This window comes from Mustelus asterias, chromosome 7, assembly GCF_964213995.1.
Source record: "Mustelus asterias chromosome 7, sMusAst1.hap1.1, whole genome shotgun sequence".
NCBI lineage: Eukaryota > Metazoa > Chordata > Chondrichthyes > Carcharhiniformes > Triakidae > Mustelus > Mustelus asterias.
Window position 1 is genome coordinate 40,869,106 of NC_135807.1, and position 11,725 is coordinate 40,880,830.

An 11,725-nucleotide genomic window follows, 5' to 3' on the forward strand; every position below is an offset into this window, starting at 1 on the left:
TTTGGAGAGACAAGGTTTGATCAGGGATAGTCAGTATGGCTTCATCAGAGGGAGGTCATGCCTAACAAATTTGATTGAATTTTTTGAGCATGTAACCAAATGTGTGGATGAGGGTAATGCGGTTGATGTAGTTTACATGGATTTCAGCAAAGCCTTTGCAAAGTCCCACATGGGGGACTTATTAAGAAGGCAAATGCACATGGGATACAGGGTGATCTGATAAGGTGGATTTATAATTGGCTTAGCAGTAGAAACCAGAGGGTGGTGACAGACGGCTGCTTTAGTGACTAGAGGTCAGTGACCAGTGGCGTACCACAGGGTTTGTGCTGGGCCCCCTATTTTTGTCATTTATTGAAATGACATAGATGACTATGGGGGGGGTAGGATCAGTAAGTTTGCCGATGACACAAAGATTGGCCGGGTGGTTAATAGTGAGGTTGAGTGTCTTGGGTTACAGGAAGATATAGACGAGATGGTCAAATAGGCAGATAAGCGGCAGATGGAATTTAACCCTGAAAGCTGTGAGGTGATACATTTTGGAAGGAGTAATTTAACAAGGAAGTATACTGTGAAAGGTCTGACATTAGGAAGTTCCGAAGAACAATGGGACCTTGGCGTGTTTGTCCATACATCTCTGAAGGCAGAAAGGCAGGTTAATAGGTTGGTGAAAACGGCAGATGGCACACTCGCCTTTATCAATCAGGGTATAGATTACAAAAGCAGAGAGGTCATGATGGAGTTGTATAGAACTTTGGTGAGGCCACAGTTGGAGTACTGTGTGCAGTTTTGGTCACCACATTATAGGAAGGACGTAAACACACTGGAAGGGGTGCAGAGGAGATTCACTAGGATGTTGGCTGGGATGGAACATTTAAGTTATGAAGAGAGGTTGGATCGATTTGGGTTGGTTTCTCTGGAGCAGAAAAGACTGAGGGGTGACCTGATCGAGGTGTACAAGATTATGAGGGGCATGGACAGAGTGGATAGTTGAAGGATCAGTTACGAGGGGACACAAGTTAAAAGTGAGGGGGTGGGAGGTTTAGGGGGGATTTGAGGAAACATCTTTTTACCCAGAGGGTGGTGACGGTCTGGAATTCACTGCCTGGGAGGGTGGTGGAGGCGGGATGCCTCACATCCTTTAAAAAGTACCTGGATGAGTACTTGGCACGCCATAACATTCAAAGCTATGGGCCAAGTGCTGGCAAGTGGGATTAGGTGAGTAGGTCAGGACCTTTCATGCGTCGGTGCAGACTCGATGGGCCAAAGGGCCTCTTCTGCACTGTAGTATTCAGTGATAGCAAGATCTATTTCCTATCATAGTTGTTAAAATGAGACCTCTCAGAGTGACAGCTCTCTAGCATCGACACGGTGTTCAGACTTGTAGATCATTTACAAGTATAAACTGCAAGATTCTTAGAAACAGCTCAGTGGATGGGAGCCGGGTGAGGGCATTTGTGACCCTTGAACAGATCTCTCACATGTTCAGAAGTTCCAATGTTTACCATTCCCACACATCCACTCCCAAATATAACAGACAAATTCAAAGCACCTGACGCTAAGAGGCAATTTACCATGGCCAATCCACCTATGGCATTTGCATTTGCTACCAAATAAACCTGTTGGACCATATTATACTTTTAATGGTCATAATGTTGCAAACTCCAAATGACTAATTTTCTAGTTGTATAACAGTCCAATCATTTTTGAATAGACTATTGTTGCATCTGGGCCCTTGCTATCGGAGATTATTCCTATGAAAAATCTTCCCTTTAATTGGGAATAGTGTGCACCACAGTATTTTAGTCCGTAATTATCCTGAAACACATTTCAACCATGATGTTCTGCAATTTTACGCAGGAACATTTGGAAGTACCTATGAGTGAATGTGGGGTGGCATGGTTGCCTCACAGTGCCAGGGACCCGGGTTCGATTCCCGTCTTGGGTCACTGTCTGTGTGCAGTTTGCTCGTGCCTACGTGGATTTCCTCTGGGTGCTCCGGTTTCCTCCCACAGTCCAAAGGGTTAGGTGGATTGGCACAGTAAGAGTTTTAACAACACCAGGTTAAAGTCCAACAGGTTTATTTGGTAGCAAATGCAAATGCCATAGGTGGATTGGCCATGGTAAATTGCCCCTTAGTGTCAGGGGGACTAGCTAGGATGAATGCATGGTGTCATGGGGATAGGTCCTGGGTGGGATTGTGGTCGGTGCAGACTTTATGGGCTGAATGGCCTCCTTCTGCACTGTAGGATTCAAGTTTTGTAGACTGAGACTGTCACAATTACTAACATCACATGGCTCGTTGCATGAAAGAGTTGTGGATTCGATTTACAATTATTTTGCAATTGTATATTTCTCTAGAGACGTGAAGCAGATCAGACAGGACAAACAGTAAAAAGAAATGAGTAGCAATCTTACCAATCGATGTTCAGTTCAGTTCAGACTTAATTATTGCTGATCTGCAGTTCTAGTTCCAAACAACAGATGGCAGAAGAACGCTATTCTCTCAAGTTGGAGCTTCAGCAGGGATTTGTGTTGCCAGAGGCCAGCCAGTGCTAACTGTGCTGTTGATGGGTTGGATGCATTAGCAGAGGTGCGATATTGTCAATGGCAAGCACCACTTAAAACTAGATTACTCTGGTTAACGCTAACATTGCCAATTGCGATCAAATGTATTTCTGGAGTTATAGACCGGAATTTTCCCGTCCAGCCTGCCACGGGAATTGTAGTGGGTGGGGGGTGGTGGTGGTGGGGGGGGGTGGCGAACCATTCAAAGGTCTGTTGACTTCGCGTGGGATTTTCCAGTCTTGGGGCGAGCGCGGCCGGAAAATCCCACCCATAGAGTCATACAGTCCAGAAAGGACCATTCGACCCATCGAGCCTTCACCGACAATAACTACCACTACATGCGCGCTAATTCCAATTTCCTGCACTTCTCCCATATCCTTGAATATTATGATATTTCAAGTGCTCATCCAAATATTATTTAAATGTAAAGTTTCCGGCCTCCACTACCTCCCTAGGCAGTGTCTTCCAGATTCCCACCACCCTCTGAGTGAAAAAGTTTTTTCTCAAATCCCCTCTGAATCTCCTGCCCCTTACCCTAAAACTATGCCCCCTCGTGATTGACCCTTCAACCGAGGGGAACAGCTACTTCCTATTCACCCTGTCTATACCCCTCATAATCTTATACACCTAAATCATGTCCCCCCTCAGTCTTCTCTGTTCTGAAGAAACCATTCCAAGCCTATCGAGTTTCTCCTTGTAGCTCAGATGCCCCATCCCAAGCAACATTCTGGTGAATTTCCTCTATACCTCCTCTAGGGCAATCACATCCTTCCAATCGTGAGGTTTTATCACACAAAGAACAAAGAACAAAGAACAGTACAGCACAGGAAACAGGCCCTTCGGCCCTCCAAGCCTGTGCCGCTCCTTGGTCCAACTAGACCAATCGTTTGTATCCCTCCATTCCCAGGCTGCTCATGTGACTATCCAGGTAAGTCTTATGCCTGCACCCACATGCCTTGCACCCACACTCCAGCCATTAGTTGGCCAACACATCCATCCTTGTGACCTTCTATCTTCATCCGCCAAGTGGAAAGCAAAAAGGTTCATTACACATTTGGCTGATAGCCAAGCAGTCTTTTCTTTTCCCCATTTTCAATACTTTAATATCCGGTTAGAAATAACTGTTCGAAGAAAATGATGAAAATGATGGAGATTGACTTTCAATTCTCGCAGACTCCAGTCCTGGAGGTTTGGCAGCTTTAGTTAACGCTAACCTGCATGTCTGAAGAGAGAGGCAGCTTGTGGCTTCGGCAAGGGCTTCAGTCATGCGGGAAGTGAGAAACATTGAAGAGTGTGATGTGCTATATCTACCTGGAGATCCGAAAGACAAATTCAGGGAATCACAGAATCCCTACAGTGCAGAGAGAGGCCATTCAGCCCATCAAGCCTGCCCCGACACAATCCCACTCAGGCTCTATTCCCATAACCCCACTGCTAGTCCCCCGACACTAAGAGGCAATTTACCACGGCCAATCCACCTAACCCGCACATCTTTGGAGTGTGGGAGGAAACCGGAGCACCCGGAGGAAACACACGCAGACACGGGGAGAATGTGCAAACCCCACACAGAGAGTCACCCGAGGCCGGAATTGAACCCCGGTCCCTGGAGCTGTGAGGGAGCTGTGCTAACCAACTGTGCCACCATGCCACCCATTGTCGAAAGGCAGCGCAAGTAGATGGATCAGCAGGTCAGCACAAGAAATCAAACCATTGAAGCTGAAAACAATGTCTCAAGAAGTTCAATGACCTCACCTGAGTGGTCAAGGTCAATGAATGTATCTTCAAATGCCATACTCCACTAACTGCACTCACATCCTGACACACAATTCACCACACCTCCAGCACTCAACTACTGACAGTCACCACTAGTGTCCTGTAGAGAGAGCTTTGACCTAAATAGTGGTGGCGGAGTTTCACGTGACAGGTGATTTGGAAAGTTAAAGAGGAAGGACATGGCAGTAGTGGAGGGTCATGATCTTGGGTAATGATAACCAGAGCGTGGCAGGAGAGGGCAGAATGTACAAACATAAGAATGCACCAACAAACAAGTTCAGAGTAGGGAAAAGTAACCTGAAACTAACAGAGGGAGGAGGGTTCGGCTGAAGGGAGATTTAGAAATAGAAAGATAAAAGTTGTACTGTACCACATAAAAGTGTATTGATGTGGGTAAAGGCAAGCTAAGTGGAACAGGAAGGGACAGAGAGTTTAACGGTGATGTTTTACCGGAGAATAAAGTGCAGGCAGGAATAGTATTTTGAAAAATTTAAACAAGTCAGTTTATCAGAATAAGATAGCTGAACTATTTACACAAAAATCGAGATAAATGGTTCAGATCTAATTGCTATTACAAAGAGATAGGGCTGGATTGGAAAGTTCCTTGTTGGCAGGTTTGATGATGGGTGCACAATATATACAGTGGGTGGCCCATGCACCACCCATTAACCAACTACTGCCCCACCACAATTATACAAGCAGTAGGGGTGGCTTCCAGTGGCCCCCACCAGTGAGCCCCTTCAGTGGACAATTAATTGCCTCAACCTGACACCATTGGTATTTACTCGGAGGCAGGGGAGGCCCATGCCAAGTTGCCAGCCTGTCAGGCTTCCCTGCATGGGATGGTGGTGCACGGGTGTGGTCCCTCCTTAACAAGCCCCCAGTGTTTTACCACCTCTCGTGTGGCCCTAACCCATGGCGCCTTGAACCCCAGCTCCTGACCCCCCTTGTCTCAGCCTGGCCAGCTCAGCACCTGGAGAGACCACTCAAACATTCAGCAGTCTGGCCCATCACTGATGCCTCCCTCTGGACTGAAGTGCTGGAGAACGGCTATCCTCAGACTGCCTGACAACTCCGAGGTGGGAATGGAAATCCCACCTACTAACAGCCAGCTGTTAAATGGCTGCAGTGCCATTTTGTCATGGCTGCAGATGCCATTATATCATCCTTTATTATCAGGGCCACCCCTCCTCATTATCTGACACTAACTTGACACTAACAGGTAAACAAGAGTGTCAAAGGATAAGTACAGACAATGTAGGCTGGCTGAATAACAAGTCTTTACAAGTCTTTACCCCCAGAGGCCTTCCCCCCAGCTTTAGAGCGCTCCTATAATTCATGGATGCAAGTTTGGGAATTAAATATCCCAGGGTACATAACATTTATAAAAGAAGGGCCGAGGAGATAAGGAGGAGGGGTGGCCCTAATACTAAAGCATGACAGAAGGACAATAGTGTAAAGGGTCTTGGCTCAGAAGATTAGGAAATAGAAACAGTGTGGGTGGAGATTAGGGATAGTCAGGAAATGCTGCTGAGACTCATTTACAGACCACCTACCAGTGGTTATACCACTGGAACGAACATTAAACAATAAATTATTGGAGGTTGTAACAAAGGCAATGTAGCAATTGTGGGAACTTTAATCTTACATAGCATCATAAAATCCCTATAGTGCAGAGGGAGGCCATTCAGCCCATCGAGTCTGCACCAACTGTTTGACAGCGCTTCCCACCCAGGCCCTATCCATGTAACCTCATGTATTTACCCACTAATCCCCCTAACCTACACATCTTGAGACAGTAAAGGACAATTTAGCATGGCCAATCCACCTACCCTGTATATCTTTGGACTGTGGGAGGAAACTGGAGCACCCGGAGGAAACCCACGCAGACACGGGGAGAAGGTGCAAAGTGCACACAGACAGTGACCCAAGGCTAGAATTGAACCCAGGTCCCTGGTGCTGTGAGGCAGCAGTGCTAACCACTGTGCCACCGTGCCGCTCCATATAAACACCAGGTTATAGTCCAGCAGGTTTATTTGAACTCGCAAGCTTTCGGAGCGCTGCTCCTTCATCAAGGTGCACAGGCACATAATATATAGGCGGAGTGATGATAGCCTGACACTAACAGGTAAACAAGAGTGTCAAAGGATAAGTACAGACAGTGTAGGCCGGCTGAATAACAAGTCTTTACAAGTAATCACGAGTGCGAATAGACAAATGCAAGCAGTTAAGTATAATCAATATGTGTAAAGTTTCGACAGGCTGTATAACAAGTGAAGGGATGGCCTAAGAACCGATAATTTAAGGCAGAGAGATAATTAAAGAGTGGGATGGTAACAAACACTATGCAAACTAATTCGGGTAGAGAGATCATCACTCGTAAACAAGGTGCGCATGGTGTCAAAACAGATAAATCAGGGAGATTTTTCCCCCACAGAACAGTATGATGGGGGTGACATCCTCTTGAAACCCAGTCCATCATTCAAACCAGCCTCCCATCCATTGACTCTGTCTACACTTCTTGCTGCCTCAGAAAAGCAGTAAGAAGTTTCACAACACCAGGTTAAAGTCCAACAGGTTTATTTGGTAGCAAAAGCCACTAGCTTTCGGAGCGCTTGCTGCTCCTTCACCAGGTGAGTGGGATTTCAGTTCACAGACAGGGCATACAAAGACACAAACTCAATTTACAAAATAATGGTTGGAATGCGAGTCTTTACAACTAATCAAGTCTTAAAGGTACAGACAATGCGAATGGAGAGAGGGTTAAGCACAGGTTAAAGAGATGTGTATTGTCTCCAGACAGGACAGTTAGTGAGATTTTGCAAGCCCAGGCAAGTCGTGGGGGTTACAGATAATGTGACATGAACCCAAGATCCCGGTTGAGGCCGTCCTCATGTGTGCGGAACTTGGCTATCAGTCTCTGCTCAGCGACTCTGCGCTGTCGTGTGTCGTGAAGGCCACCTTGGAGAACGCTTACGCGAAGATCAGAGGCCGAATGCCCGTGACTGCTGAAGTGTTCCCCAACAGGAAGAGAACACTCTTGCCTGGTGATTGTCGAGCAGTGTTCATTCATCCGTTGTCGTACCGTCTGCATGGTCTCCCCAATGTACCATGCCTCGGGATATCCTTTCCTGCAGCGTATCAGGTAGACAACGTTGGCCAAGTTGCAAGAGTATGTACCGTGTACCTGGTGGATGGTGTTCTCACGTGAGATGATGGCATCCATGTTGATGATCCGGCACGTCTTGCAGAGGGAAAAGCAGCCAGCATAATCAAGGACCCCACGCACACAGGACATACTCTCTTCCACCTTCTTCTGCCGGGAAAAAGATACAAAAGTCTAAAATCATGTACCAACCGACTCAAAAATAGCTTTTTCTCTGCTGCCATTGGACTTTTGAATGGACCTACCTCGCATTAAATTGATCTTTTTCTACACCTTTGCTATGACTGTAACACTACATTCTGCACGCTCTCCTTCTCCATGTACGGTATGCTTTGTATAGCATGCAAGAAACAATACTTTTCACTGTATACTAATACATGTGACAATAATAAATCAAATCATAGAATCCCTCATCATAGAATCCCTACAGTGCAGAAAGAGGCCATTCAGCCCATTGAGTCTGCACCAACTACAATCCTACCTAGGCCCTATTCCCCATATATTTATCCTGCTAATCCTTCCTGACACTAGTGTCAATTTAGTAGGACCAATCAACCTAACCCACACAGCCTTGGACTGCAGGAGGAAACCAGAGCACCCAGAGGAAACCCACGCAGACACAGGGAGAACATGCAAACTCCATACAGACAGTGACCCAAGCTGGGAATTGAACCCGGGTCCCTGGCGCTGTGAGGCAGCAGTGCTAACCACTGTGCCACGATGCCACCTCAAATCAAATCAAATCAATAGGTGGTGAGATTCAAGAATATTTGTAGTCATGTTCAGGCAGAATGTTTTTTGCCTTTCAGTGAGGGAACACCTATTGAGTTGTTTGTCATAGAGTCGTAGAATCCTACAGTGCAGAAAGAGGCCATTCGGCCTATCGAGTCTGCACCAACCACAATCCAACCCAGGCTCTATCCCCATATCCACCCACTAATCCCTCTAACCTATGCATCCCAGGACACTTAGGGGCAATTTTTAGATTGGCCAATCAACCTAGCCCGCACATCTTTGGACTGTGGGAGGAAACCGGAGCACCCGGAGGAAACCCACGCAGACACAGGGAGAATGTGCAAACTCCACACAGACAGTAACCCGAGCTGGGATTCGAACCCAGGTCGCTGGAGCTGTGAAGCAGCAGTGCTAACCACTGTGCTACCGTGCCGCCCTAAAAATCAAAGTGGAGAATGTGGGCATTGATCCCACTACCTCTCGCATGCTAAGTGAGCGCTCTACCATTTGAACGAATTCCCACAAGTTTGTGTCAGAGTAGCTTTGGTAGGGGGCACCTAGGACCAGTTTAAGGGCTCATTTCTGAACGCTTTCGAGCTTGTTCAGATGCTGCTTGGTAAATTTGGCATTGCAAACAGGCACAGCTCTGAGGTGACTGTTGGGGCTGGATGGCAATGGCAGATTCCAGTGAGCATATTCTTAGTGAAGCTCAGATATCTCAAACATTTCTCCGTGCTGAAGTTGAGTTAGGGGAATTGCTTCCTAAACACCCTGGCAGGATTTGACCTCCTGCTGGGAGACCTTTGCCTCCTCCTTGGGGGAACGCCCCCAGGAAGTGGGCTGGGAGGCATGGGGGGAGGGGGTGTTGGTGCTGATGAATTAATGGGGAGCTGGGTTGGATTAGCTCTCTGCCATGGTCTGTCTATTGGGACATTTTATTGATGGTCCTTAATGCTACCATTAACACCCCCTTTGTCTTGTGTCCATGACATCTTTGTCAAATCGCTCCGAAGCCCTGATCTATCCCTGACTATCTATTCTGCTCCACCTTCTCCATCCACCCTTTCTCCAACTATATAAAGATCACATTTCTACTTCTCTCCAGCTCTGAAGTGACTCGAAACGTTGGGCGGAATTTTTGGCAAAGTGTAAACTGGGGTGGGAAAACTGATGTGTTGCCCACAAGTTGCATTGGTGGGTTTCACTGCTGTATTTTTAGCCATCATTTCTTTTTCCCCTGGTTTCACATCACCTCTGTAGTGGATGGAATCGGTCCTGTGCTTCAATTACTGCAATTCTTCAGTTCAATGGCAGCACGTTGGCACAGTGGTTAGCACTGCTGCTCTACAGTGCCAGGGACCCGGGTTTGATTCCCAGCTTGATTGTCTGTGCGGAGTCTGCACACATTCTCCCCATGTCTGCGTGGGTTTCCTCCGGGTGCTCCAGTTTCCTCCCACAGTCCGAAAGGCGTGCTGGTTAGGTGCATTAGCCATGCTAAATTCTCCCTCAGTGTACCCAAACAGGCGCCAGAGTGTGGCGACTGGGGGATTTTTACAGTAACTTCATTGCAGTGTTAATACTTGTGACACTAATAAATAAACATAAAACTTACTGAGAAGATCCACTGAAATGCCTTTCCAGCACCTGTTCCAGGTCCAAAGCAGAGTATGGCTTAGAGGCCACGCCAAAATTTGCAGAGGGAGACCTGTCTAGAATACTGGAAGCGATGGGGGAGAGGCTCCACAGCCTTTACCCTTTGGCAGGGAGTAGACCCTCCAGCAAAATAACCAACCCGGCATGGGGTGGGAGCACTGGTAAGCGCCAGCTTCCTGCACAAGAGATGGGTGTACAGAGCAGGAAGAGAATGTAGGACCTTCTCTGCTCAGCCAGAGTACGACATTGTTCTCATCAATCTCTGCTCACACACCTTTCGCACCTCCGCTGGGAGCTCTGCCACCTCAATGGTCACCAGCACTCATGATCCCATACATTTCCTCATTGCTCATGTAGCTCCTCTCCTCATCACGTCACTGCTCCCACTCACAGCCATGTCAGGCGTCCTCACCTTCTGACCTGGCACACACTCTCCCCATCTGTTCCCTTGCAGGACAGGCCGTCTCCCAATGGGCAGGAGAGAGCCCAGAGTAATGCCCAAGTTACAAATCCTCTCTCAGTTTTGAGAAAGGCCTCCTGCTGCTCAGGAAGGAAGGGGCTACTCTTGTGCTGAGGGGGAGGTGGGCTCCAAATAAGATAGCGAGGACCCACGAACACCATCATCCATATAGCCAAACTCAGCTAAGTTCGATCACTGTTATCCTTATGCCCCTCCTATAGACTAATACCATCTCCCTTCTCCTGCAGGCGTAGCAGGTGAGCAGCCAGAGCCATCTTCAAATGGGGCTGAAGAGAGCACTCCGCGTGCACCTGGAAGAGACATCACAGCGTTCCAGCGCAGAGACACACACCTTAGTGGGGCCTAGTATTAGAGAGGCTTAGGGTTCATAAACTGGTGAAAACCTCACTGGTCTTCACTCAGTTCCAAGAATGTTAGATGCCATCTGTAAACCCTGACTCGCAGGTGGCACCTCTGAGCAACCCCTTTCGGTGGTCACCCCCCCTCTGGCTGTGGAGCAAGAGCTGCCAGTCCTTCCCCCTCAGGTTCTGATGCTGCTTGCAGAGAGCCAGATGTCAATGCCTTCTCTGTCTGTGTTGCCTCACGGTGAGAAGGGTCACAGCCACTTATCCTGGCTCCATCTCTATCTCACTGCAATCGCTACTTGGGAAGAAAGAAGTGAACATTGTGGAGTCGACTCCTTGCCCTGACCCAACGACCAGCCAATCCCGGGAGCATCCTTCCTATGATTTTCAACCTCAGGGTGCGTGAGCTTCAGAAGCTGCATCCCTCCCCTCCCCTTGCCGATTCCTTCTACCCTTAGGGGACAAAACTATTCCTTCTTCTATGGGATAGGTCACTGTTTGGCACCCACTCGCTGCCCCCATCTCCACCCATCATTTGTGCAAACAAGGCCTCACCAGTCACAAGAAGAGGCTGTGGACAGGGAGGGCAGTACCTGTTGCCGCAATAAACTTCCCAGAGGGGTTTCTCCACTAACATTCAGCCCTGTGTATTTGTAATTTTTTTCTTCACCTGCCTGCTATAGGCCTGAGGCCTCCTGCGTACCTCAGCAGTGACCACATCTCCCGGTGATGCTGCTGAGGCTTCCGAACTGACATCGCTGTGATTGGGCCGGTGGCATTGCGAGCCTGCCCACCATCCTTAATGGACACCTAATTAGGAGGGCGGCTGTGGTAAAATTGCCAAGCGGGTCCCGCTGCCGGCAAGTGGGGCCTCAGGACTTGCTTTTCACTCCAACGTCAGAGTTCCCACTCACCTGGTAAAATTCAGTCCCTCCAGCTTCCTTTTCCAGAAACCTGTCTTGCTCTGTGTTACCTCTGTTCATTCTCCCTTTCAGGGTCTGTTCCAAG